Here is a 25,934-nt window from a genome sequence, read left to right on the forward strand (position 1 = left end):
CTATAAATCAAATGTAAAAGCTACAATGACTAGAACATATGGGTTTTTTTTTAAAAAAAATCAATGTTTACATGGATAATCGTACAAGGTACAGTCTACCGATGGGCACTACAGCAACAAGTAATTCCGTGAAACAAAATTTTGCAGATTATTTGGAATTGAGTTTTCATACAATGAGCATCAGTAATTGAAGCGTTATTTCAACTGAATTACTCATCAAACCGATAGCTCCTAGTTCCAAAGAGAAAGGGAGAGGGAGGGAGGGGGGGGGAGAGAGAGAGAGAATGCACACATGCACATGTGAATGAGCGATCTGGGGCCCTTTGTAGCCCACTTGGAACTTCCTCGAAATATACTGCCCAGGCTATGCAAGCATTTTTAAAGGATGCACTCCTCCTTTAAGCATCAAAACTGCTGCCTCTTCAGTATGGCTGAGTCAAAAGTTTTCCTCAACTGCCTGAGTATATATGTGCAGCGGGGTGAAATGTTAAATTTGTTACTACCGGTTCTGTGGGCGTGGCTTGAGGGGGGTTAATGTGACTGGGTGGGCGTGGCCAACTTTTTTTAAAAAAAAACTTTTCAAAGCATTTTTTCTAATGCTTTGAAAAGCCTCTCTGCCGATCAGGCAACTCAGCTGGGATCGTCAGAGACTTTTTAAAGCATTTTTTAAACCACCTCTTCGGCCAAGAGTTTGCAGAAAAAAATGCTTTGAAAAGCCTCTGACTATTCCAGCTGAGCAGCACAATCATCAGAGGCTTTTTTTTTTTTACTTTTAAAAGTATTTTTTCGTCGGAAGAGGTTGTAGAAACATGCTTTTAAAAGTAAAAAAAAAAAAAGCCTCTGATGATCGTGCGGCTCAGCTGGGCATGGGGGTGTGGGGCGCAGGGATTTTTTCTATCGGTTCTCCAAACTACCCGCTGCCATCGCTACCGGATCAGGCGATCCGGTCCAAACCGGGAACATTTCATTCCTGATGTGCAGAGACAACACTTCCACTGGGATTGCCAGCCCAAACACGTCCAAGCAGCTTTCAAAGCCACCATGCAACATTATCTAGAGAACCTCACTATTGTTAGACTTTGAGGAAGAATGCAGGTAGTCCTCATTTACAGGTAGTCCTCATTTAGTGAACACCATTGGGATCAGCAACCTGGTTGTTAAATAAAGCGGTCGCTAAGTGAAACCATGACTGGGCTTACGATCTTACGTCAGCTTTCCTTTGCTTTACAGACCTGCAAAAATCATAAATGTGAGAATTAGTTGTCCCAAAGGTGCTTTTTCAAGAGGCAACCGGACTTTCTGGTTTTTCTTTGAAGACATTTGCCTCTCATCCAAGAAGCTTCTTCAGCTCTTCTTGGATGAGAAGTGAAACATCTTCAAAAAAAACCCCCAGAAAATCCAGTTGACTCTTCAAAAAGCACCTTTGGGACAACCATGACCTGGATGACTGAGAATCTGCACAGATGTTGTGAGAATTAGTTATAAAGTTATGTTTTCATCCTGTTGTAATTGCAAGCGGTTGCTAAGCAATGCGGTTGCTAAACGAGAACTAGCTGTATTTATGATTGCATGGTTTGCAAAGCGCCGCTTTGGATACTTTGGATTACTTGATAGTAATATTCTGAGGGAGTTCAAAAGCCCTATGAAAGGAAGAGTTTCCAAGAACTTCATGGAATTACAACAACATCTTTTCTCATAATAACTAGCCTTTCTTTATTTTCTTTGGGAAGCATATTCATAAATAGGCATTAACAATCCAAATGCACAGACACACAAACAATGCAAGATTTTATGCAAGGAATTTAGTGTTTTTTACATTTACAAGTGTTTAACATGCCTCTCATATGGATTCCTAAACAGTATCCTGCCTAATCTAATTTATCTCCATAGTTGGTACTGTATACGTCAGACCATTTTCTGGGCCTCCTAAATCTGCTAACACTTATGAAATCTTTCTGTGTTCCTTTACTATTTGAAATATCACTTTTCATCTCTTCTTAACTTTTTCCACCTCCCATAGAAGGGTTTGTTTTTTCATAGCCCAGTTAGATGTATCGGGTGATAAACATGAGAAAGCGGGATTGAACAAAGCTCAAACCAACCTTGCGTCATAAGTAAATATGTCCACTTAATCAGAGCCATGAGTAAGAGTTGAAGGTCAGTTTACCCTCCAAAGCTAAGATTTACTAGCTCATAATTGCCCATTGCAGTCACTGTTCACAGGGCCTTCCAAGTGACTATATGTAAATATAAAGTTGGTAAATGTTCCTCTCAGCAGATTCAAATGATTGACTGATTTGTGGGGTTAGCTTCCTTTCCTTCCCTTCCCTTCCCTTTCCTTTTTTCCTTTCCCCTCCCCTCCCCTCCCCTCCTCTCCTCTCCTCTCCTCTCCTCTCCTCTCCCCTCCTTTCCTTTCCTTTCCTTTCCTTTCCTTTCCTTTCCTTTCCTTTCCTTTCCACCTTCTCCCTTTTTTCTCTTTTTCTCTTTTTCCTTTCCTGCTCTGGTTTTAATTGTGTTCAGTCTTGCTCCTTCCCCTTCTGATTGCAGCTACAGCTAAGCATACACAGTTTAGGTAAAAGGGGTCATTGGTTTAATGACAGACATATAAGCATTGCTTTATGTCAATAAGAGCCTATTGATCTAAATTCCTCTCTCGTATGCCTCAGTAGTTTAAGAGAAGCTGTGCCAGTGCTAGAATGCATGGACTTCTGTTTTAAAGCAATAAAACAAGCAGGCCCTGAAAATGACCAACTATAGATTGCTTTTTCCTTTTAATGACCTGCTCTTAAAGCAATTTCTTTTGAGAGTAAATGCATATTCTTGGCCTTTGTTTGCCTGGATCAAAAGATAACGCTTCTCACATTCTAGGAAGTCTGTTTCAAAGAATGGTTGCCAGAGTCTCACACGGGCTCTGCTCTCTCAATGCCAGGAGCGAGAGACACTGTGCTCTGAAAACATGGCACTCTGTTTGTGTGAGAAGGTGCTGAATCGTGGAAGTAAAATACCCAACATTTTTGCAGAGATGGAAACTTTCAGGAAATCAGGAGGCCTTACTTTTGTAGGATGTGCTGCACTGAAATGGGAAGAAAGATTTGTGAGTGTTTTAATCCCATCAAAAAAGCTTTTACTCTTCCTCCCATTTGAGGGAATGAAGTAGCTGGTTTTTCCAAAGTAATTGGGTGTTTGTATTATTATTATTTTGTTAATTATGGTAGTGAAGCCTAGTGGATGTGATAGTGGGATGGCGAAGTTGCCCCCTACTTTTTCCTTAGAAAATGTATTTTGTTGCAGGTTCCCTCTTTGGGAAAATTGGAATGATTTGGGGTTAACATAATTTTCATTGTGGTTGTTGTTCTTTTGCAAATAAATAAATAAAGGTGGGAGGATTAGATCCTCTAAGTATTGATCCTGATCCAGAGTCTTCCTTTTTCTCTATCAAGACACCATTTCTTGTTGAGAACCATCACATAAACACATGGCATTTACATCTTCAGCTAAGCAAGAGGTATCCACTGTCTGGAGAGAAATCACATGTTGGAAAGCTTCACCTCATTATCAAATCCTGCCTTCGTGAGGTAATCCCTGCCTTCTTCAAAGCTTCTCAACTTGGGCAATTTGAAAACGTGTGGACTTCAGCTCCCAGAATAGTCAGGGGCATTTATTTTTTTAAAAGTAGCAATCTATACACTACTAAAACCTTGACCTTTAACTGGGTGAAATGGTGCATCATATTTTTGAGGTACCATTTTCACCCAAGTTTTGAATCAAGGTACCTCAATGGGAAAGGGACATGGTGGCTTAGTGGCTAAGACACTGAACTTGTCGATCGAAAGGTCAGCAGTTTGGTGGTTCAAATCCCTAGTGCCGCGTACAGGGTGAGCTCGTTACTTGTCCCAGCTTCTGCCAACCTAGCAGTTTGAAAGCCCCTAAAAAGGCAAGTAGAAAAATAAGGACCACCTTTGGTGGGAAGGTAACAGCGTTCCATGCGCCTTTGGCGTTTAGTCATGCCAGCCACATGACCATGGAGACATCTTCAGACAGCTTCAGCTTTGAAATGGAGATGAGCACCGCCCCCTAGAGTTGGGAACGACTAGCACATATGTGTGAGGGGAACCTTTACTTTTATCTTTTACCTCAATGGGATAATCTACAGAATGTGTCCCAAATCCAGGACTCATGGCTCCCAAGGGAATGAAAATTGGGAAAGTTGTGGCTGCTCCTGTGCTACTGGCTGCTGCTGCAGTCATGTGACCTTTGTTTTCAATGTTCCGTGACAGTTTCCCAGCCAGTCTCGCAATCCCTCATTCCCCCTCCCCCAACCCAGCAGCAGCCACTTAACTGCCTGTGGGAAGGGTTAGGGTTAGGGTTAGGGTTAGGGGAAAGGAAAGGAAAGGAAAGGAAAGGAAAGGAAAGGATGGAAGATTTCTGCTGCTTCCTGCCAATTTCCACAAGGAAACTCAATAGGGAAACTGGCAGAAAGTTGGAAATCCCTTCTGTTCCCTCTGGTTTTTTGCCCACCAGTGGTTATTCTGTTTCTCTGTTTAGGTAAGGAAATATTCCTGAAATGATGACTCAACAGGGCATGGGTTATCTAGTTTTCTTCTAAAGGCACCTACTTCTTCTTTTTTTCAAGTTAAGGAAAAGCAGGTGTGATTTGAGAACACACAGTTTTCTACAGCAACAGAATTACAGGCTTAGATCACTCCTACTCTTAAATAAATTAGTCATTATTTCCGCCCAGTCAGCAATCAAAGGATTGAAAAGTTGGGGAAAAAATATTCTGTATTGCAAGCAGTATGCTAGAAGTACAGAATCAGATATTGCCCTATTCTTCTTTATACCGGGTATGTTTATTTAAATGAGCTTCTTGGTTCATACTCCATTCTCTGGGTTATTACACAAATATTTTATGCTTTCGTCATTTTACAAGTGCATTAGCTCTTAGGAAGTATAGTGGTTTTATTAGGGTTCCATACAATAGTGATAAAGAAAGCCGCCAGGGAGGTTTAAATTTTATATTTTCAGCTGAACTAATTATTCTCCAGGGAATTAATTAGGGAAACATTTTCTAGCTTTTCAACAAGTTTATACTCACATTCAAGACTGATTTAAGAATCAGTTTGAACTGTAATTACATAGATATTCCCTTCTACCCACTCAAACAAAAAAAATCTATTCTTATTTCTATACTTGTAAACTGATGATCAGAGAGTATAGGTATCGTTTTTAAAGTTTACCTATTGACACGTAAAGAAAAGGCCCATAAGGAAATATCCTCATCCATTTCTCTAACATTATTATTTTTTTTTTAAATGACAGGTAAGCATTTTGTGAATAAGATTAACATACTCGTGGCCAGAATTCTTTGTGAAATATTTCACTTAAGCATGCCAGGTTAATTCAAGGTGATTCCAGCACAGAGTTCCTTGAAGTATGTATGCAAATATTTTTTAAAAAAATACCCTCCATATGTTTAATTAAGTTAGGGTAACTAAGTGTTGTTGGGCAGTTATGTTTCCTAGAAAAGCTGTAAATACTTAACTACTATATTTCCCTGCTAAGCCAAATTCTCAGTATAAATCATCTCTCATCTGTGGAGAGGTACTCCTTCATCTTCTCTGTTTCAAACGCAGTTATACCCTTACTATACCATTAGCAATGAAATGAAATTAATTATGGTCCTAAGGGCAAAGATGAATATTATTGATCTAATCAGTTAATGAAATTGAAAGCTTTGAGTGAGGAGGCCTTTAACTATCCCAGCAATAGTACCGTCTTCTTCTGCTCTGCTGTTCTTACTTCAGACTGAAGTGTATCATTCTGAAGATTTGGACTCTGCTCACAGAATATATTTCTATTTCCATTTGCAATTTAGGCTATTTTCCTATTTATCATTCCCACTGATAAACATAGAGAGACAAGCAGAAATCTAGATCAGGATCCCAAGAATTTCTTTTTTTAAAATGATAGACCTTCCTCTTCCCACTCAACTAGGATTTAGAGGGGCCCAAAATGAGCCAAGAACTGTAGAAAGAAATCTAAGAGTTATCTCTGAACCAAAAAGCAATCCACAGATAGGATTATTTGAAAATGGGCTTGAGGAAAAATAAATGCACATTTGTTTTCAAATGCTTAGTAAAGTCTTGTTGCTTCAATCAACTTCCTCTTCCTGCTCCTAAGAATCCAATGATCACCTTATTTTCTTCCCATAGGATGGATGGCCAGGGGAGCTAAGCTGAGCTTCCCTTGTTGTCCCACAAGAGAAAAGAAAATTACCACATGGAATCCAACCATCTGAAGGAAGGTGGATGGTATGCAAATTTGATAACAAAATACATAAATAATAATAGCACAATCAATCACTATAACAGTACTGAGAAAGCAAGGACCCAGAAAAATTTTCAGGATCTTGGCTCATATGAGCTATCCATCAGACTGAGTAAGGACCTTCTTTGGTCTAGATCAGTATTTCTCAACCTCAACTATTCTAGAGTTGAAATCCACCTAACTTAAGAGTTGCCAAGGTTGAGAAACCCTATGATTGAATTGACAGATTGAATGATTACATGCCATCAAGCCCATACAGAAAAAGAAGACATGTCCAAACCTGTCTAAGAAGTCAAGGTACAGAGTAGTTGAACTAGTCGGGCTCTACTGGCTACACTCTAATGTAGTAAGACAGATGAGGATGATTTGAAGCAGACAGGAAGAAGATAGAAGGCATGAACTGGATTGCCTTGGGCAGCTCCAGACAGTGTTGGGACCAGCAGAAGATCATCAGCCATGGAGGGAGAAGAACTTCCTGATGTGAGGCCCATGATGCCATAGCTGGAGTGGATGTCCTTTTGCTAGAAGACAGAGTGGGGGAAACGAGCTGGATTAAGCTTAGTTACCTTAATAAAATTGAGCTACAGGAATAAGGTAAGAATTCTGCTCTTTCATTGTTCCCTTTGCTGTAAGATGACTTCCTTCATTAATACAAGGTTGGCAGTGGAGTTCCCAAGGCTTATTTTTCTCAGGAACAGCAGTCTGCCTTCCTGAGAGACAGAATGCAGGTAGTTTAGGAGTTTATAGTGACTATGGCACCCATGAATCTGTCCCAAATCATATGGGGTTCTTCATGGGGCTGCCTTTAAAAAAAATTCAGAAGCTCAACCTAGAAGCTCAACCTAGAAGAATGGTGAGTACATTTTTGGGGCACCCACCTAACAGCTCTACTCTGAGAGGTATCCTGGTGGTTTCTGGATCCCATTAAAGGTGGTGATTATGATCTTTAAAGTCCTTCATGAGTCAACCTGGGTACCTGTGGGTACCCATCTTCTCCCATCTACAATATTCAGCAGTGTGGGATTTAGCCTGACTAGGTGGCTCAGTGGCTAAGACACTGAGCTTGTCGATCAGAAAGGTCGGCAGTTCGGTAGTTCAAATCTCTAGTATAGGTCTCCTGCATGAGCAGGGGGTTGGACTAGATGACCTCCAAGGTCCCTTCCAACTCTGTAACTGTTTACATGTCACCTCAATTAGAGATTGTTATATCAGGAGACCTTTTCACTTACAGAAATGAGAATATAGTGAGCAAAGATACAGGGGTGGGACGCTGCATTCTATTTACCATCCAGTCATTTCTGCAGAAAATACTTTTAGGGACAATTTAAATAGAGAAGATAATTCAACATTTTTATATTGCATATGAGTTTATGATGGCACCAAATATATGTATGCCTGATAAAAAGTGAATTATTGTGAAAACTGTAAAGCACATAGAAAGGAAAGAGACCTACTTTTAGTCCTTTCTTTCCCTTTCTTTCATGAGCTAATGAGGAAAACCAAGAAGTTACTTTTATTAACTCATACATAATTAAGAATCATAAAGAAAAGTTGTTTAAAAGAAACAAATATTAAAAGAAGCAATTAAAATTATAGTATAATATTAGTCTGGTTGCACTCTTAAAAATTCTCAATAGAACACAAAACACTAGTCCTACTATACAGGGATTATATGCACCATGCAATGTCTGAAGAAGGAAGGAAGGAAGGAAGGAAGGCGGGAAGGAAGGAAGAGAGAGAGAAAGAAAGAAAGAGAAAGGAAGAAAGGAAGGAAGGAAGGAAAGAAAGAAAGAAAGAAAGAAAGAAAGAAAGAACGAACGAAAGAAAGAAAGAAAGAAAGAAAGAAAGAAAGAAAGAAAGAAAGAAAGAAAGAAAGAAAAAGAAAAAAAAGAAAATTTGCTATGAAAGCAAAATGCCTGATTGTTGACTATAAAATTCTTTCATATTTTAGAATAAAGTGATATTCCTGGAGCACATCTATCCCTGGATAGCAACTCCCATTAGTATTCAATATAATGAGAGGAAGATGTATAGAGGAAGAAGATCAGCATAGTGTTGTGGCCTGTCAGTGGCCTGTGCAGCTAGTACCTGATTCCGATAGTGAGGAGGCTGGTGTGGTACTGTGTCAGCAGCCTGTGCAGCTGGCACTCGAGTCAGACAATGAGGAGCTGGAGAAGATGTGGTGCCAGAGGCGGGGATTCAGCCAGGGCCTTCAGAACCTCCAGAAGCTTCCATAAGTGAAAAGGAAGAAGAGGAGGAGCCTCTTCTCGATGCACGGGTGCGCAGAGCTGCCAAAAGGCAGGAGTGGTTCCTCAGGAGGAGGTCTCCTCGAGAGTAAGGCTTGAAGCTAATTGGCCACTCCCTTAGCCTATTTCAGGAAGGACGATGACTGAGGCAATTTTCAGGGAACAACTTCGTTCACTCTCCTTCGCGTCCTGATCTTAGTTCTCTTATCAAGTTTCCTGCAAATTGCTTCTGGGCTGTCTGTCAACCATAGTAAGATTACGATTATCTATTCTTTGGATTCTTATAGGCTGTTAAGAAAGTTAATTAACAGCCTTTATATGAAAAAGACTGATTTAATTTAGTAAACTAAGGTTTGTACAGACTTTGTGTGTGCTACGTTCTTTGGGGTCCATAGCTGGGGCAGAACACATAGATAGTCCCCAAATATTTTAGCTGACTAATTTTCTTCTGTTTAGTTCATTTGATAAGAAATCAGAGAATCCTCAACTTAGTTAAGATATTACTAAATTACGGTTCAATGACATCTGTAGGATCATTCATTCCTCATTCCTACTTTACCTGGACAGCTCTGCACTGATTGTGGGATAGAACTGGTAGGCATCATATTATGGCAGACATAGTAATCTACAGCAGCGTTCCCCAACCTTTTCAGGTTGGCAGTCCGGCACCGGGGAGGGGGGGGCAAGGAGGGAAGAGCAGATGGTTTTGTGTGAGAGGCAGGCTCGTGCATGCACAGCCTCATTTGCGTGAGGCGGCGGGTGTACATACCCATCACTCGTGCAAGTGGGACTGTGAGCACCAGCGCCCACTGCTCACATGAGTGGGGCTGGGTGCATGTGCCAGCTCACAACTCACACAGACAAGTTGCAAATAGGTCACGGCCTTGTAGTGGGCTGAGGCCCACAGGTTAGGGACCCCTGATCCACAAGATACGTTCCATATATTTTGCAACTTCTTTCAGTGAGAAGCATACATTGACAGAGTGTTAATGCAAAACTATATTAAGTCCTTCAAATATGTTGTAGTGCAATTCCCCAAGTTGGCTGTGTAGGGTAGAAATGCACACTTGCAGATGAATTTTGGGTGTTGCTGTAAGAACCTTGTGTAATGTGGGAGATGCATATGCTTTATACACAAAATGAAAGAACTGTGTCTTGGTAGCCCCATGAATAGTAACTAATTATGAACAGTTGCTGGAATATGCCAGATTATATGTACAGGCATATAGGGAAGTATGAAAAATTGAATTAGAATGCCAAGTACATGAATACCATTTTGCATTGAGATATCATATACCTAGATTCAAACATGATTAAATGAACAAAAAAAAAAAAATAGTTTGCAAAAATTGCAAGCCTATCTTTCTTTTAAGGAAGAAATCAGTATGTTCAGATAATTGTTGGACGCATAGCACTCCAAATGCAACAGTTCCCACAGTCTGGAAACTAATAGATAAAAAAAATGGATATTCTGATTGCAAAGAGACAGATGCTACAGAATTAGAATTACATCCACTTTCTATCTTGTCTGAAAAGTTCACTTGTCTTTCATTATCAGACTGAATAGGAATTCTACTTGGGGGACTATTTAAAAATGCAGATTGCTTACACTGGGCAAAATGTTAATTTCTTTCTTTTTCTTCTTCTTACTGGTCTTGAATGCTAATAATGTAATTGTCCAGCGTAACATGAATATAGATATAGAATAGACAGGGGTATCCTTTTTGCCTGGATTCTTTCTTTCTGCATATTATAAAAATAAAAATAAATTAGGATGGCATTGTTGTTTTTTAAATGAGCACACCAAAGAAGAAATCTTTTTTTATTCTACAATGCCCACACGCACTTAAGAAATATATCCTGAGAAAGGTGTATTCTAGAGTAGGGCTGCACATTTCTGAATTCTGTTAGGAAAGAAAAGACATAAAAACCATGGAGAGACCCTGAGCCATCACATATTCGCAGTGACTGTTGTTCTCTGATTTAATAGAGTTCAAAAAAGTCTGCTCAGACACTTAATCAAAATAGTCTTACCTTAGTCCTGCCTAGTGAAACGGAATGGAAAATTTAGCTCCTTTCTAAATTGTCATAAGACAAGAAAAAGAACTTGAAAGGCCTACCACTCCAGCATAAGTCTTGGCAGACAGGAACATAATTGCCTAAATGGGTAATTTCAAATAATCTTCCAGTAGTTCAGCCATTCAGTTTGACTACTGAAGAGTGCCGTTGCCTCTGGTCCTTTCCTTGCCCTCCCACAGTTTCCATTATTATTTTTTTTATCTTCCACAAGTGACATTTTTCAGAAATGAGTAGCGGAGAAAGGACATGAACCTAGAGAGAAAAAGAGAAAAGGTGAGGGAGAGGTAAGAGGCAGTAGATTTTATTAGACTAGCCAGTTGTTTTAAAGTAGTAAACTTTCCAGTTTGGCATTTAAAGATATTTGCAGTTGGGACGAACACTTCATCAAGATGTTCTTAAAACAACTTGAAGTTATCTCTGAGTTTCGTTGCAATGTCTGGGAGTTGAGTCATTGCGATTGGATTTTTTTTACTACCGGTTCTGTGGGCGTGGCTTGGCAGGGGAAGGATACTGCAAAATCTCCATTCCCACCCCACTCTAGGGGAAGGATATTGCAAAATCTCCATTTCCAACCCACTCTGGGGCCAGCCAGAGCTGGTATTTGCCGGTTCTGCAAACTGTTCAAAATTTCCACTACCGGTTCTCCAGAACCTGTCAGAACCTGCTGGATTTCACCCCTGGTTTGAGAGACCTTTCGCTGCTTACCCAAGTAGCTTCTTCAATCTGAACAAGTTGATTAGGGGAATCTGAGTAGGCAGAGAGTCATTGGAATGGTCCAACTCTTAAAATTCTTAGAAGTATTCCCACACCAACCTCAGGGTTTCTTCCCCAAAAGGCATGGCAATATATTGACGAACATCTACCCGGATGACTGAGAATCTTTATTGACAGTTCTTTGCAATGTTTCTTTTCCTTGCAAGACTTTAAGCTCCGCTGAGGATTAATTCCCAAGTAAGGAGGTACCTGGGCTGGGCTTTCTGAATGGGCAGCTATGGTCTTCTGAATTAGATTATTTTAGAGGAAAAGAGGTAGCCTATTTCCTGAATACAGATTTCAATGAAATCAGAGATACATCAACATGTAGTCAACAGGATGTTGACTGCCTGTGTACTAGATAGCATTGCACAGAGAGTGGCTCAAAGAATGACTGGGGGTGGGTGGGTTGCAGAGGTGGTATTCAGCAGGTTCTGACCAGTTCTGGAGAACCGGTAGTGGAATTTTTGAGTAGTTCGGAGAACCGGTAAATACCACCTCTGACTGGCCCCGCCCCCATCTATTCTCTGCCTCCCGAGTCTCAGCTGATTGGGAGGAAATAGGGATTTTGCAGTAACCTTCCCCTGGAGTGGGGTGGGAATGGAGATTTTACAGTATCCTTTCCCTGCCACGCCCACCAAGCCATGCCACACTCACCAAGCCATGCCCACAGAACCAGTAGTAAAAAATTTTGAATCTTACCACTGGGGGGTTGGTTAACTGACATTGCCAGAGAGAAGTCTTACAACAATGCTTTATTTTGTAGCATTATTTTGCACTGAGAGGGGTCTAACCCAGTCTTGGCCTAAAGTTTAGGCCAAGTTAAAGCACTACTGCTTGACAGCACTCCCATGTGGGAGCCAGATTAGAATGTTTACCTACCACATATATCATCCCCTCAGTGGTGGCTGAGGTCAAGCAATCCTGGGGTTGGGAGGTAGGGACATATGGTGCCACTCTGATTCAAGGGACTTCCAGGCTTACAGAGAGCACCACAAAATTGTGGTGGCTTCCATATGGCCACCATAATGTGTAACTTAACAGTGAGATCTGCTGAAAGTCTGTATAAAGAGCATTCTTGTTTTCATATTTGTGGGGTCCAGCATTAGGCAATATGGGATTGCTGTTTTAAAAATTAAACACAAGCCATCTACCCCTTAAAAAGATTATGTCTCCCCACCCTCCATCCTCAATTTCAATTCTACATATCCCCCACATCATCTCCCACAGTCCTCCCTTTGAATATTTCAGTCTTCCACTACATTTCCAATAACCCTTCTGGAGTTGCCAAAGCAGGTTTAGGTTAGGCTTTAAAGTGTGTTGTCATATTTCAGAAGTATTTATGCAGACGGAAATTCTGTTTTTTTATCTGAGATCACCAATGACTACAATAATTACAACAGAAATAATCTCTAAAAAGATAGATATTTTGTAAATTAGCAACAGTGATTCCGCTATGGATCCTACTGTTAAATCAATACCTTTTGCATGGAAGGAAAATGAAGCCCATCTGTGTGTGTGTGTGTGTGTGTGTGTGTGTGTGTGTGTGTGTGAGAGAGAGAGAGAGAGAGAGAGAGAGAGAGAGAGAGAGAGAGAGAGAGAGAGAGAGAGAGAGAGAGAGAGAGAGAGAGAGAAGGCATGGCAATTTATACACAGTTACTTCCTAGCCTTAACTTCACCCTGCAATGTGAAAATTGAGATCAGAAATTTATTTAAATGAACATTTACCCAGGGATCTGTTTTACAGAATTCTCTGACTAAATAAAGCAATAATGTTTTTATACCACATATTTTAGCTGCTGATTTAACATATTATTCTGCATTGGTTATTTGTTTTTTGTTTTAAATAGATGTGGGTTATTGGCTGAAAGTCCTCTCCCAACCACCCTTTGATTTCCAAGGCCTCTGGATTTGAGTTTTATTTGCACAAATTGTGATCCATCTCTCAGGAAGCCTGCTACTATCGTTGTGAACAGACGGATGTTGAACGTCCACTTTTTCAAAATGACATGTTTGTGGGGAGGGGTTTAAGATTTTCTAGGCCAATAGATTGCTCAGACAATGTGTAACTCATCCCTAGAGTTTGATGACAATGCAGCCAATGGCTGTTATGATAACTCCAAATGCATGAAAAAAAGATGTCTCTCACAAATGAATGTGCACTTTGCACCCTGCCATCTAGAAGTCACCTCATCTTTAGCGCTAAAGCTACTCTCAGATAATAAGCAGCCTTCCATGAAGGCTGCTTATCTTGGTATCCAGTTCCCTACAAAGTCTCAAGATGCATATTTCCCAACCACCACTATTTTTCCCCCATGGAAATCTTAAGCCCATTGGGATTCATTGATGAGCAGGAATTTTGGAGCCAAAATTAACAATTAGCATTTGGTCCTACATAAATATTTTCTGGGAGATGAAATTCAGTGTCCAAAGGAGAATACTGTTTTGTAGTCTCACATATGGCCAGCCTTTTTATCAGTAATCTATATAAATAAAAATGTAAATGTCCGTTTGTACATAACCGCACATCTCTGAAAGTTCTTCACCGATTGCTTTCAAAATTTGACACAACGTTGCATTCGACTATGGGCATGTTTTTATATACTTATATTATATACATGTCACACCTGTGACAGGTAAAAACATGAAAAACATTGGAAAACATTGAAAGACATTGACAAACATTGAAAAACATTGAAAAACAGCGCCATCTGCTGGACATAAAACCAACATGGCAGCCTCCCAGCCCTGATTACGCTCAACAGATTTCTGCTCCTTATATTTAGACTCTCCATATTGCTTCCAAGAAACTGCACATTTGGAAGGCAGAGACGCCCGAGGGCCATATCCTGACACCAGGCTCAGCAGCCGAAGCCCTCGCAGCCGAAGCTTCTAGGGCTGGGTGGGGCCCGCCCGAGCCTGGCTCTTACCTCCCCCTCCCCCAGCCACCCTGCAAACTAGCCTCACCCGCCAATGCTGCCCATCCCTCCAAAGAACACCTGGCAACGAGGCTGCCTGGGTCTGCCGAGTGGGAACCCTCCGTCCCTCGCCTGGCCCGAATCGCACCTGGCCCAGCACTACCACGGGCCCCGAGGTCAGAAAGACCAGCTGCTAACCGGCGCTATGTTGGTGAGCGGGAGATGGAGGCAACTGGAACCTCGGGGTTGCCTTTGACCAGCGCCGCCTTTGATTCCCAGGTGGGCGCTCTGGCAACTCACGGAGCCTACACAAAAATTTCGGCCTCTGGCAGAAAAGGAGCTCTGAGGAGGCTTCGGGGGGCAGAAACAGCCAGGAGGAAGGATGGCTGGCCCTCCTCGTTTCGCCTGGAAGAGCAGGGGATTTAATCATTCCCCTACCCTTGGCAGGCAGGGGAGGAGAACTGCACAGCAGGGGTCCAGTGGGGTGTGCGTGGCTCCTGGCTTTGCCACTTCCTTCCTTCGGGCGGGAAGCCCCAAACAAGCCTCGAACCCCCACCACACCCCCTCCCTCCCTTCCCTTCCCTTCCCTTCCCTGCTATGTGTCTCCCCGTCAAGCCCCCAGAGAACATCTGTGTAGGGAGGATGGAGGGGGCCCCCAAGTTTCTGCTGTGGTGCAGAGAGCTGCAAAGGCCTGGCCTGAAAAGGTAAGGGCGATGGCGGGTGTTATGTATTGATACTTTTGAGCGGGAGTTTCAAACCTGCCTACGTTTCTGATTGGCTGACAGTCCCTCCAGGATTGTATATAAGGAGGGCTGCAGCCTCTGAGTTTTTGCTGAAGTCTCACTGTAAATTAAAGAGCTGTTGTCACTTGCTTGGTTGTGCCTCTCGTTATTCCCGAACCACTTCATTGGCGACGAAGGTGGGATAGAGGTTACAACAAGCGAACCAGTGAGACCACGAGCTTCAGCTAGGCGACGAGGCGAACTACAGGAGGCACACCGAACATGTCTGCCTACATTCCGCCCAAGCCTTTTGATTCGACCCGCGAAAAATGGGTCTCGTACCTGACGAGGTTCGAATGCTCGCTCGAAGTCAGCGACATGCAAGGGCTCTCCGCTAATCGGAAGAGGGCCCTCTTCCTAAGCCACTGCGGACCGGACGTGTTCGAGATGGCAGAGTCACTGTGCAAGCCAACGCCGGTCCAGACGGTTTCCTGGGACACCCTGATGGCCACGCTCCGGGCTCACTACGCTCCCGTGCCCTCCAAGTTCGTGCAACGATACCAACTCAGACAGCGCATACAGCGAGAGGGAGAACCGGTCAGCGCATACATGGCCAGCCTGAGAAAAGCCGCAACCCATTGCGACTATAGAGACTTGGACGATGCGTTGCTTGAGCAACTCATCTGTGGTGTCCGGGACATTAGGCTGCAACGGCGCCTGCTCGCCAAGCCTGATTTAACGCTTGCTGGAGCCCTAGACGAGGCCAGGGCTCATGAAGCCTCCACAAAAGCCGCAGAAACGCTGCAGCGTCCGCTGACCAGCAAAGACAACCCCAAGTCTGCCCCGGTGCACAGAGAAGACGCCGGATCCAGCTCGGAGTCCGAGTCGGATGAAGACGTCTTCTGAACGGAGCACCAGAGAAAGGACACTGGCAGCCCCCGGCGAAGCTGTCCCAGCTGTGGAGGGCACCATCACAGACTGTCCTGCAAATATAGGGAGGCTATTTGCAGGCGTTGCGAGAAAAAAGGGCACTTGGCGCGAGTCTGTAGAGCCATTCTGCCCAGAAAACACCAACCACGTGAGCGCCGCAGCCAACCAGAATCAACGCGCCAGAAACAACCAACGAGAGAAGGCGGCGCAAAAAAACGGCGCGAATTTGAACCTCGAGATGGCCGCAGCATTCACATAGACCAGGCCAGCGCGGAAATCGAGGACAAAGTCAGCACGGTGGTCGAAATCAATGGCAAGCCATGCTCAATGGAGATCGACACCGGATCGGCTCTCTCCATAATGTCTTGGGCGACCCTAAAGACCCTCCTGCCGTCGTTCCGGAAGGACCAGCTCTCCAAACAGAGACTGCGCATCCTAGACTACCAGGGGAACCGAGTCCCCCTCGAAGGCGTGGGCACGTTCCGAGTCACCTACGGAGACTACGAAAGAGACCTGCCACTGACCATCGTCACGAAGCAGCTTCCCAGCCTTCTCGGCATGGGATGGTTCCGAGCCCTCGGCATGGGCTTCACCGGCGTCCACCAGATGCTCAAGTCATCGTTAAAAGACAGTCTCCTGACCGAGTTCCAGGACGTTTTCGGGGACACGTTGGGCAAGTATGTGGGGACCCCTATCTCCCTTAATTTAGACCCCAACGTAGCCCAAATAAGACTCAAGGCCAGACGGGTGCCTTTCGCATTGAAACCAAAGATCGATGCGGAACTGGACAAACTGATTAAACAAGGGGTGTTGGTTCCCGTCGACCATGCAAAGTGGGAAACCCCTATAGTGACCCCAGTAAAGTCTGATGGCTCAATTAGAATCTGCGCCGACTACAAGTGCACGATCAACAAGGCTTTGCAGCCGAGCGCCTATCCGGTGCCGATCGTGCATCATCTACTACACTCCCTGGGGCCCAGAAAAATTTTTGCCAAATTAGACCTGGCTCAGGCCTATCAACAATTACCAGTTGATGATGCCACGGCAGAGGCACAAACGATTGTTACTCATAGGGGTGCATTCAAATGCACCAGGCTCCAGTTTGGGGTGAGCGTCGCACCCGGCCTGTTTCAAAGCACCATGGAGCGCCTTCTGCAAGGGCTTCCCGGAGTGGTGCCCTATTTTGATGACGTTCTAGTCAGCGCTCAGGACGAACGTCAGTTAGGGGACAGAGTAAGGAACGTCCTTTCTAGATTTAGGGAAGCGGGACTAAGGTTAAAGAGAAATAAATGTATGATCGCTGTCCCCTCCGTTGAATTTTTGGGGTACAGGGTGGACGGCACAGGCATCCACCCTACCGAAAGCAAGGTGAGAGCAATTAAGAGCGCACCTGCCCCCAAGACCAAAGCTGAGCTCCAAGCCTTCCTTGGACTGCTCAATTTTTACTCAATGTTCCTGAAAGACAAAGCTACCGTCGCAGATCCCCTACACAAACTTTTGGGGAAGAATGTACCATGGGTCTGGGGGAAACCACAAGCAGCCGCTTTTGAGGCAGTTAAGAGACTTCTATCAGAAGACAGTTTCCTAATCCAATACAGCGCAGCGCTACCGCTTGTATTGGTTTGTGACGCCTCCCCCGTAGGAGTTGGTGCCGTCCTGGGCCATAGACTTCCGAACGGCCTAGAGGCGCCCATTGCGTTTTACTCTCGCACCCTGTCAAGCGCAGAGCGAAACTATAGCCAATTGGACAGAGAGGCTCTGGCTGCAATTGCGGGGGTTAAAAAGTTCCACGAATATCTCTTTGGTCGGCAATTCGAACTTGTGACTGATCACCGGCCCTTGCTAGGACTTTTGGCAGGCGACAGGCCCACCCCCGCTGCTCTGTCCCCACGCTTGACTAGATGGGCTATTTTTCTTTCGGCCTATTCATACCAGCTTGTACATCGACCTGGACGGACCCTGGGTCACGCGGATGCCCTCAGCCGCTGTCCCCTACCTGACTTACTGACCAATCCAACACCTGAGGCCTCCGTCCTTCTACTGAACACATTAACTTTGGGACCTATTTCCTCTGCCGAAGTGGCTAAAGCCTCAGCCAGGGACCCGATCATTCGTACTGTGATGGGGTGGGTGCTAAAAGGGTGGCCGGTCAAGGTGGACGGGGGGGACTATCAAGGTTTTGTAAACAAATGAAACGAACTGTTTACGCAAGGGGGTTGTTTGTTGTGGGGTGATCGGGTGGTAGTGCCAACAAAACTACGAACGAGGGTCTTAGAATTGTTGCACGAAGGGCATCCGGGCATTGTCAGAATGTAAAGTTTAGCCCGCAGTTACGTTTGGTGGCCCAACATGGACCAAGTTATCTCTGAGTGGGTGGGGAAGTGCAGACCCTGCCAGGAGTCTCGCCCCGATCCCCCGGTAGCGCCCATCCGAGAGTGGGAGAAACCAAAAGGGCCATGGGGGAGGATCCATATTGATTTTGCTGGCCCCTTCCACGGGCAAACGTTTTTAATTGTAGTAGATGCCTTTTTGAAATGGCTCGAAATCATTCTAATGCCCTCTACCACAGCCGAGGCTGTTATTAAGGCCCTTCGCAAGCTGTTCGCCACACATGGCCTACCGGATACCCTAGTATCTGACAACGGCCCTCAGTTCACAGCAACCCTGTTCGAGGGATACTTGGCCAGACTGGGCATCCGCCATGCCCTATCGGCCCCGTTCCACCTGGCTTCTAACGGATTGGCCGAACGTTTTGTAAGAACGGCCAAAGAGGCCCTATCCAGACTAGATAACGGGGACTGGCAGGCCAGGATAGATCAATTCTTAGCTGTCCAGCATGCCACACCATGCACAGCCACAGGGAGAAGCCCAGCAGAGCTCCTCATGGGCAGGAAGCTCCGATGCGTGTTAGATAGGTTTCACCCCAACTATTTGCACGAAAATTTCAAGGGAGAGACCTCCGGACTAAGACAGTTTCAGGTTGGGTCCCCGGTGTTCGCTCGCAACTATGCCAGCGGACCTCTATGGGTTGCAGGAACCATAGTGGGCATAACGGGCCCAAAATCTTATACGGTAGACGTTGGGGTAGACAGACTCTGGAAGCGCCACATAGACCAGCTGAGAAAAAGGGTAGTCGGCGAAGCAAACATAAATTTAGACATATCCGAGCCTAACTATAACAACTTTCCCAAAACAGCTAATTCAAGCCCGGGTTCGCGAGAATACTTAGCTGACAAGCCCTGGTTCCAGCGCCGCCCCAGCGAGTCGCCACTCCCAACCGGGGATAACCACGCCCCGGACAAAATCCAGGAGGTTCCATTGGCGGAGCCGGGAGAGACAGAAAGTCCCTCCGACCAGCTCGACGCCCCACCAAACACTGAACTGCGCAGGTCAACTAGGACGAGAACTCGCCCTGGGCACCTGCGAGATTTTGTGTGTACTTATGTAAATTTTTGAATGACAGTGCCTTCTGGGAAGGGAGGGGTGTTATGTATTGATACTTTTGAGCGGGAGTTTCAAACCTGCCTACGTTTCTGATTGGCTGACAGTCCCTCCAGGATTGTATATAAGGAGGGCTGCAGCCTCTGAGTTTTTGCTGAAGTCTCACTGTAAATTAAAGAGCCTTGGTACTACAGTGGTTTAAAGCACCCTGTTATTAACACAGCTGCCTGCAATTTACTGCTGGTTCGAATCTCTCCAAGGCTCAAGGTTGACTCAGCCTTCCATCCTTTCTAAGGTAGGTTAAATGAGGACCCAGTTTGTGGGGGCAATAAGCTGACTTTGTATAAAAATATACAAAAGTATGAAGGCTATTGCTTAACGCATTGTAAGCCGCCCTGAGTCTCCGGAGAAGGGCGGCATATAAATCAAATTTAAAAAAAAAAAAAAAAAAAAAAAAAAAGAGCTGTTGTCACTTGCTTGGTTGTGCCTCTCGTTATTCCCGAACCACTTCAGCGGGGGATGCAGAAGAGGCCGGGCCAGAGACAGAGATAAACAGAGAGAGAGAGAGACATAGAGAAATACAGAGAGACGGGGGGGGAGACACATACAGAGATACAGAGAGAGAGGGTGGGAGAGAGAGAGACAGAGAGAGATACAGAGAGGGGAGAGAGAGAGAGACAGAGAGATACAGAGAGAGGGGGAGAGAGAGACACATAGAGAGATACAGGGGGGGGGAGAGAGAGATACAGAGAGATACAGAGAGAGGGGGGAGAGAAAGAGACAGAGATACAGAAAGAGGGGGAGAGAGAGAGACATAGAGAGATACAAAGAGAGGGGGAGACAGAGAGGGAGGATTTTGTGGTTCCCATTGTTTTTTAGCAACCGGTTCTCTGCCCTAATCACCAGCTGAGTAGGTGTGGCTCGGGGGCTGTCATGTGACTGATGAAAGTGAGTGACATCAAGTTGGCCACGCCCACCAAATGTTCGTGGAGAGTTTGGAACTTCAGCCTCGCTCTTTTAGCCTAGTGGAAGCACCAGACTGGGTCACAGCAAGTTAATAATAAGATAGCAATGTATGAAGGAGAAATGGGAAATATAAATAAAAGTTTCATAAAAAATGGGCTTAACTCAAGTCTAAGTTTCTCTCAGAGTTAGCTTTTTTGCGTGATTTATAAGATCTAAACGGAAACTTAAAAGCATAATATTGCTTTCTAAAATCCTAAAATGATTTTAAAGGTTTTAAAACTGGGAAACAATAAAAGATAAATCCAGGACAACACAGCAGCACAGATTCAGTTAAAATCCTGGTGTCGAACATTCGGCATCAAGCCCATTTTTGTTGAAATAATGAATTAAGGCTGCGGCCTCTTTTTGCCAGAGAGGCTCCTTGTCTTTAAAAGAGGTTTGGCAAGACAAAGTTGTTTTCTCCATGCTGGGAAGCATACATGAGTTTCCCTGAAAATTGCTTCAGAAACAGGACAGAAAAAAAAACTTGGTGGTTTTTCTTTTTTTCAAACCCACCAAATGTAAATGTCAGCAAAGTGATGGATTTCTCCATTTCTCGTTCACGTAACTCACATATGCAACTTACCTACTAAAACATGATTTCAATGTTTTCTTGTTCATAAACCTGAAAATGAACTTGTGTTTAAAAAAAAAAAAGCCTTTACTTTTGCACTAATGCATGGAATGCTACTGTTAAACCTCAAAGACTTTTCAATTTAGTTATAAAATAACATCTTTAATAGCCAGACTTCACAGGGATGAACTTCAGGGATGAACTGAGACAAGGCTGAGATCTACTAGATAAGCATGGTTTAGCTTGTACGGCTTCTATATAATCAAGCAGGAAGGCAATCTTTGTGTGTTACCCCCAAATCCTACGCATTTCACTTTTTTTTTAGATATATGGCATTTTTAAGCTGACCATAGGGAGTGCTTGTATTAAAAAAAACACAGTCCTCTAAGACAGGGGTCTCCAACCTTGGCAACTTTAAGACTTGTGGACTTCAACTCCCAGAGTTCCTCAGCCAGCAAAGCTCTTAAAGTTGTCAAGGTTGGAGACCCCAGCTCTAAGACAGTGTTTTTTTAAACTTCGCAACTTTACGATATATAGACTTCAATTTCCAGAATTTCCCAGACAGTCCTGATGCTCAAGGGGAGATGATGAATTTGTCAATACCTATTGAAAAGAAGGTGGGAATACCTATTGAAAAGAAGGTGGGAAGTATATTTCCTAACTTTAGTTTTCTTTCATTTTTCCTCTTTCTTTCTGATCTTTTTCTTTAGATTTGTCTTTTACTTTATGTAATATCCTTAATAAACAGGCCATCGGCCGTTTGGGACCGGGCCGCAGAAGCAGTGGGTGAGCGCATGCATGCATGCAGCTCCACTTGCACAAGCAGTGGGCAAGCATGCATGCCTGCCACTCATGCATAACCATTTCCTCTCCCTTTCCCCCCTCCCACCAGTCCCCAAAGCCAGAAAGTACCTTAAGGTACTTTAAAATGTGAGGGAGAGGGAAAAGGAGTGGGAGAGAGAATTTAAGATACCCATTTGTAAAAGCTCAGCCTGGATGAGGCAAGTAGTTCCACTGATTAATTGTTCCAACTCAAGAAATTCTTTCTTAGTTTAAGGTTGCTTCTCTCCTTGATTAGTTTCCATCCATTGCTTCTTGTCCTGCGCTCAGGTGCTTTGGAGAATAGGTGGACCCCCTTTTCCTTGTAGCAGCCCCTCATATATTGGAACACTACTACCATACCTAGTCTTCTTTTCATTAAACTAGATATACCTAATTCCTGCAACCTTTCTTTATATGTTTTAGCCTCCAGTCCCTTAATCATCTTTGTTCCTCTTCTCTGTACTCTTTCTTGAATCTCAGCATCTTTTTTACATTGTGGTGACCAAAATTGGATGCAGTATTCCAGGTGTGGCATTACTAAGGCATTATAGCATGATATTAACACTTCACGTGATCTTGATTCTATCCCTCTTGTGTCATCAGGAGTCCTGGGGGAGTGGAGAAAACCAGCACTGAAAAAGATGCTACGTTGCTAGATAACTACAGCTATATATCCCAACACGGTCCTTAATTCAAGCTGCTACCGCACTTCAGTTGGCATACTGAAGCTTTTGTCCCCATTAAGACTTGTCAGTCTTCATTCCTTTGGAATGTCATCATTCACCATTAGGCTATTCCAGAGTCTGTCTGACTTATTTACTTACTTACTTGTGCATTGTGGCATTTTCACCTTGCTTATCAAATCATTATTGTTTTCCAAAGTGCCTCTCATTCCTAAAAGAAAAAAAGAAGAAAATAAAAGAAACAAACCCTTTCACAATCTAAAAAGACAAGCCTCACAAAGAGTGAGGAGTACAGTTAAAAAAAAGAAAGAAAGAAAGAAAAGGTGCGCAAAAATTGCTGAGCAGGAAGTCCTATCATTAATATGCATTTCAAGCTCATCGGATCTTCTCTTCCTGAAGTTCTTGTTTGAGCAGACATTTAGCCAAAGAACGAGGCCAGGGTATTCTGCCTTCCCTCGCTAGACCCAAATAAAAAGTAACATGAAAATGAATCCTCTTAAAAATCTTCCACCTCCTTCCTTAATATCCCTCTTCTGAAATTCTCACCTCCCTTATACTCAGGACACTCCCTTTTGTTAATCCCAAATAACATAAGGTAAAGGTAAAGGTTCCCCCGCACATGCGTGCTAGTCGTTTCTGGCTCTAGGGGGCAGTACTCACCTCCATTTCTAAGACCAAGAGCCAGCCCTATCCGAAGACATCTCTGTGGTCATGTGGCCAACATGACTAAATGCCAAAGGTGCACGGAGCGCTGTTACCTTCCCACCAAAGTGGTCCCTATTTTTCTACTTGCATTTTTTATGTGCTTTCGAACTGCTAGGTTGGCAGAAGCTGGGACAAGTAACAGGAACTCATCCCGTTACATGGCGCTAGGGATAACCAGTCTACTTGCCTATAAATCATAGGTATGATTCTCCTGCAGGATCTTTTCTATTTCTAGCCTGAATATAATGGAAATTTAAAGCAGCAATTTAAAAATGAAGAAGGGTAAAGCATTTCTCCTGTTTCTCTTTTTTTTAAAAAAAATACGATATATTTATTGAAAATGTCATATAATAACAAAACAAAAGGAAAAATAACAGAATGTGAGAAAAGAAAAAGGGAAAGAAAACCAAAGTTAAGAAACATGACTTCCGACCTTCTTTTCAGATAATTACATTTTTATTGTCTCTCTTCCCTCTTTACTCTCTTCGTACCTTCACTTGGGCATCATCTTTCTCAGTTTTCCAATCCATGAATCATTGTTTTTTTTTCTTCTTCTTTCAGCAAAAAGTCCATATGAGGCTTCCAGGCTTTCAAAAAAAAAGTTGTTGTTTGTTCTTTGACCAAACTATTGTTTTTCATTATAGAAGAACAACTGGGCTGGAAGGCTTACAAAGCCATATTATTCTAGTAGGGGGTTAGCCACTAGTCCCACTATTTCATTGGTATGAGGCTTGATTGTCTATGGCGGGATTTATGGCTTAAGCTCTGCAGACCTTATGTTTATTGTATGCTTGCAACTGGAGAAAGGATGGTGGGTGCTCCAGTCTGGTTCTATTCAGGTGAATGGCATTGGCTTAAATGTCCTGAAAAGCAATTAAACTGGAAGAAAAAGTTTGAGAAGAAGGGAGCAGACAGTTGCTGGGGGGGGGGTTGAGACACCCTCTGAAATATAATAAATACTGGTGATGTTTATTTGCTTTGTAAGCACTCAAACTATATACCTCATTATACCAGCCAAACTTGAAAGAGTGTCTGCATCTATTTTCAGTGTTCCCACAGAGACTGTCTTAGAAGGATAGAAAAATATGCTTCAGCAAATAATTCTGAGATTATGCATATAATCGCATCCTTTGGAAAAAAAAGGTCAAAACTTGGTTCGGAGGATTTCAAAACGCCTATTCATGGTACAATACTTTTCTTAGGTCCTTTTTAGGGAAATTATCAGAGGTGATCTTATGATGAAGCACCGTTGTTGATCTCAAGTCAAGCTACGGCTCTCTCAGCCAACCCGCACAATCACTAAATCACTTGTCCGTAGTTTGTTTAGCATTAAGCAAGTTGTCAGGGCGCAGATTATGCTTACCTAGAACTAATCAGAAAGGTAAACACGATTTGTTTCAGGTTTGTTTATTGCTACCTTCTCGGGCAATCCCTGATAGAAATGGTCTCAGCCCACATTCCAGGTTTACTCTACGTAGACTGCAGTCAGATGCTTGCCAGCCATGTTATTCAGGGGGGAAAAACCAGTAGTTACAAGTAAGTATATTCACATTAATCAAGATGTAGGGTTCAGCATAATTCTTCCTAACCTGGATACCTGTAAATATCTAGGAGGAGGTAAGAGGAACAGAGGCATCATCTACACAATGTCATCATTTTTCACATGACGTTATGGTGAGCACGCATGGGACACCAAGTGCGGGGAGCTCCATATAGGTGGACTTCTCCAAATCCTAACATTGATGATTGATGTCTGCATTTTCCCCTCCACCAAGGCAGAAAAAATGAGCCCTCATTTTCCCCCACTCCTATCCACTACATGGATTGCAGTGGTGGATTTCAAATTTTTTTACTACCGGTTCTGTGGGCGTGGCTTGGTGGGCGTGGCTTGGCTTGGTGGGCATGGCTTGGTGGGCGTGGCAGGGAAAGGATACTGTAAAATCCCCATTCCCTCCCCACTCCAGGGGAAGGTTACTGCAAAATCCCCATTCCCTCTTGATCAGCTGGGACTCGGGAGGCAGAGGTGGTATTTACTAGTTCTCCGAACTACTCAAAATTTCCACTACTGGTTCTCCAGAACTGGTCAGAACCTGCTGAAACCCACCTCTGATGGATTGCCTATAGCACCTACTGCCTGGAGTTAGAATGCTGGAGCTGATGGTAGATGATAGTAAGTGAAGCATGCAGTGAATAGGAGCTAACAGTCAGGGCGTGCAATCATTTGGCAGTAGAGCTATTCTCAGTTACTCTGCCTTCCTAGGGGATCTGAGAAGGAAGGGCAGGACAATTAGAAGACATATGAACTCTGCCCTTTCAGACACCTTTAGATTAATAAAGGGGAGTGTGAAAGATGACTCCAAACATTCGTATTCTTCCTTCTAGATCCCCCCCAGTGTGCCAGAGGATATCATGGGGGCAATACAGTTAGTCCTCGACTTACAATAGTTCATTTAGTGACCATTCAAAGTTACAATGGCACTGAAAATGTGACTTATGAACATTTTTCACATTTGTAACTGTTGCAGCAGCCTCATGATCTTGTGATCAAAATTCAGACGCTTGGCAACTGACTCATATTTATGTCAGTTGCAGTGTCCCAAGGTCATGTGATCACCTTCTGTGAACATCTGACAAGCAAAGTGAGTGGGGAAGCTAGATTCACTTAAAAACTGTGTTACTAACTTAACAACTGCAGTGATTCACTTAACAACTGTGGCCAGAAAGGTCAT

The 25,934-nt window shown here is 43.6% G+C and overlaps 1 long non-coding RNA gene across 1 annotated transcript; it reads right to left on the reverse strand.

Moving 5' to 3' along the window:
* Nucleotides 1-10,355: 10,355 nt before the first annotated feature.
* LOC132711071 (uncharacterized) lies at nucleotides 10,356-23,765 on the reverse strand. The gene is made up of 3 exons (XR_009621847.2): nucleotides 23,697-23,765; nucleotides 22,642-22,711; nucleotides 10,356-10,904 (listed from the first exon to the last, which is right to left on the reverse strand). It is a non-coding gene; the product is annotated as an uncharacterized LOC132711071 (long non-coding RNA).
* Between the last annotated feature and the right edge of the window lie 2,169 nt (nucleotides 23,766-25,934).

Source organism: Pantherophis guttatus, chromosome 1 (assembly GCF_059756535.1).
Source record: "Pantherophis guttatus breed Tessera chromosome 1, ASM5975653v1, whole genome shotgun sequence".
In the NCBI taxonomy this organism is placed as follows: Eukaryota; Metazoa; Chordata; class Lepidosauria; order Squamata; family Colubridae; genus Pantherophis; species Pantherophis guttatus.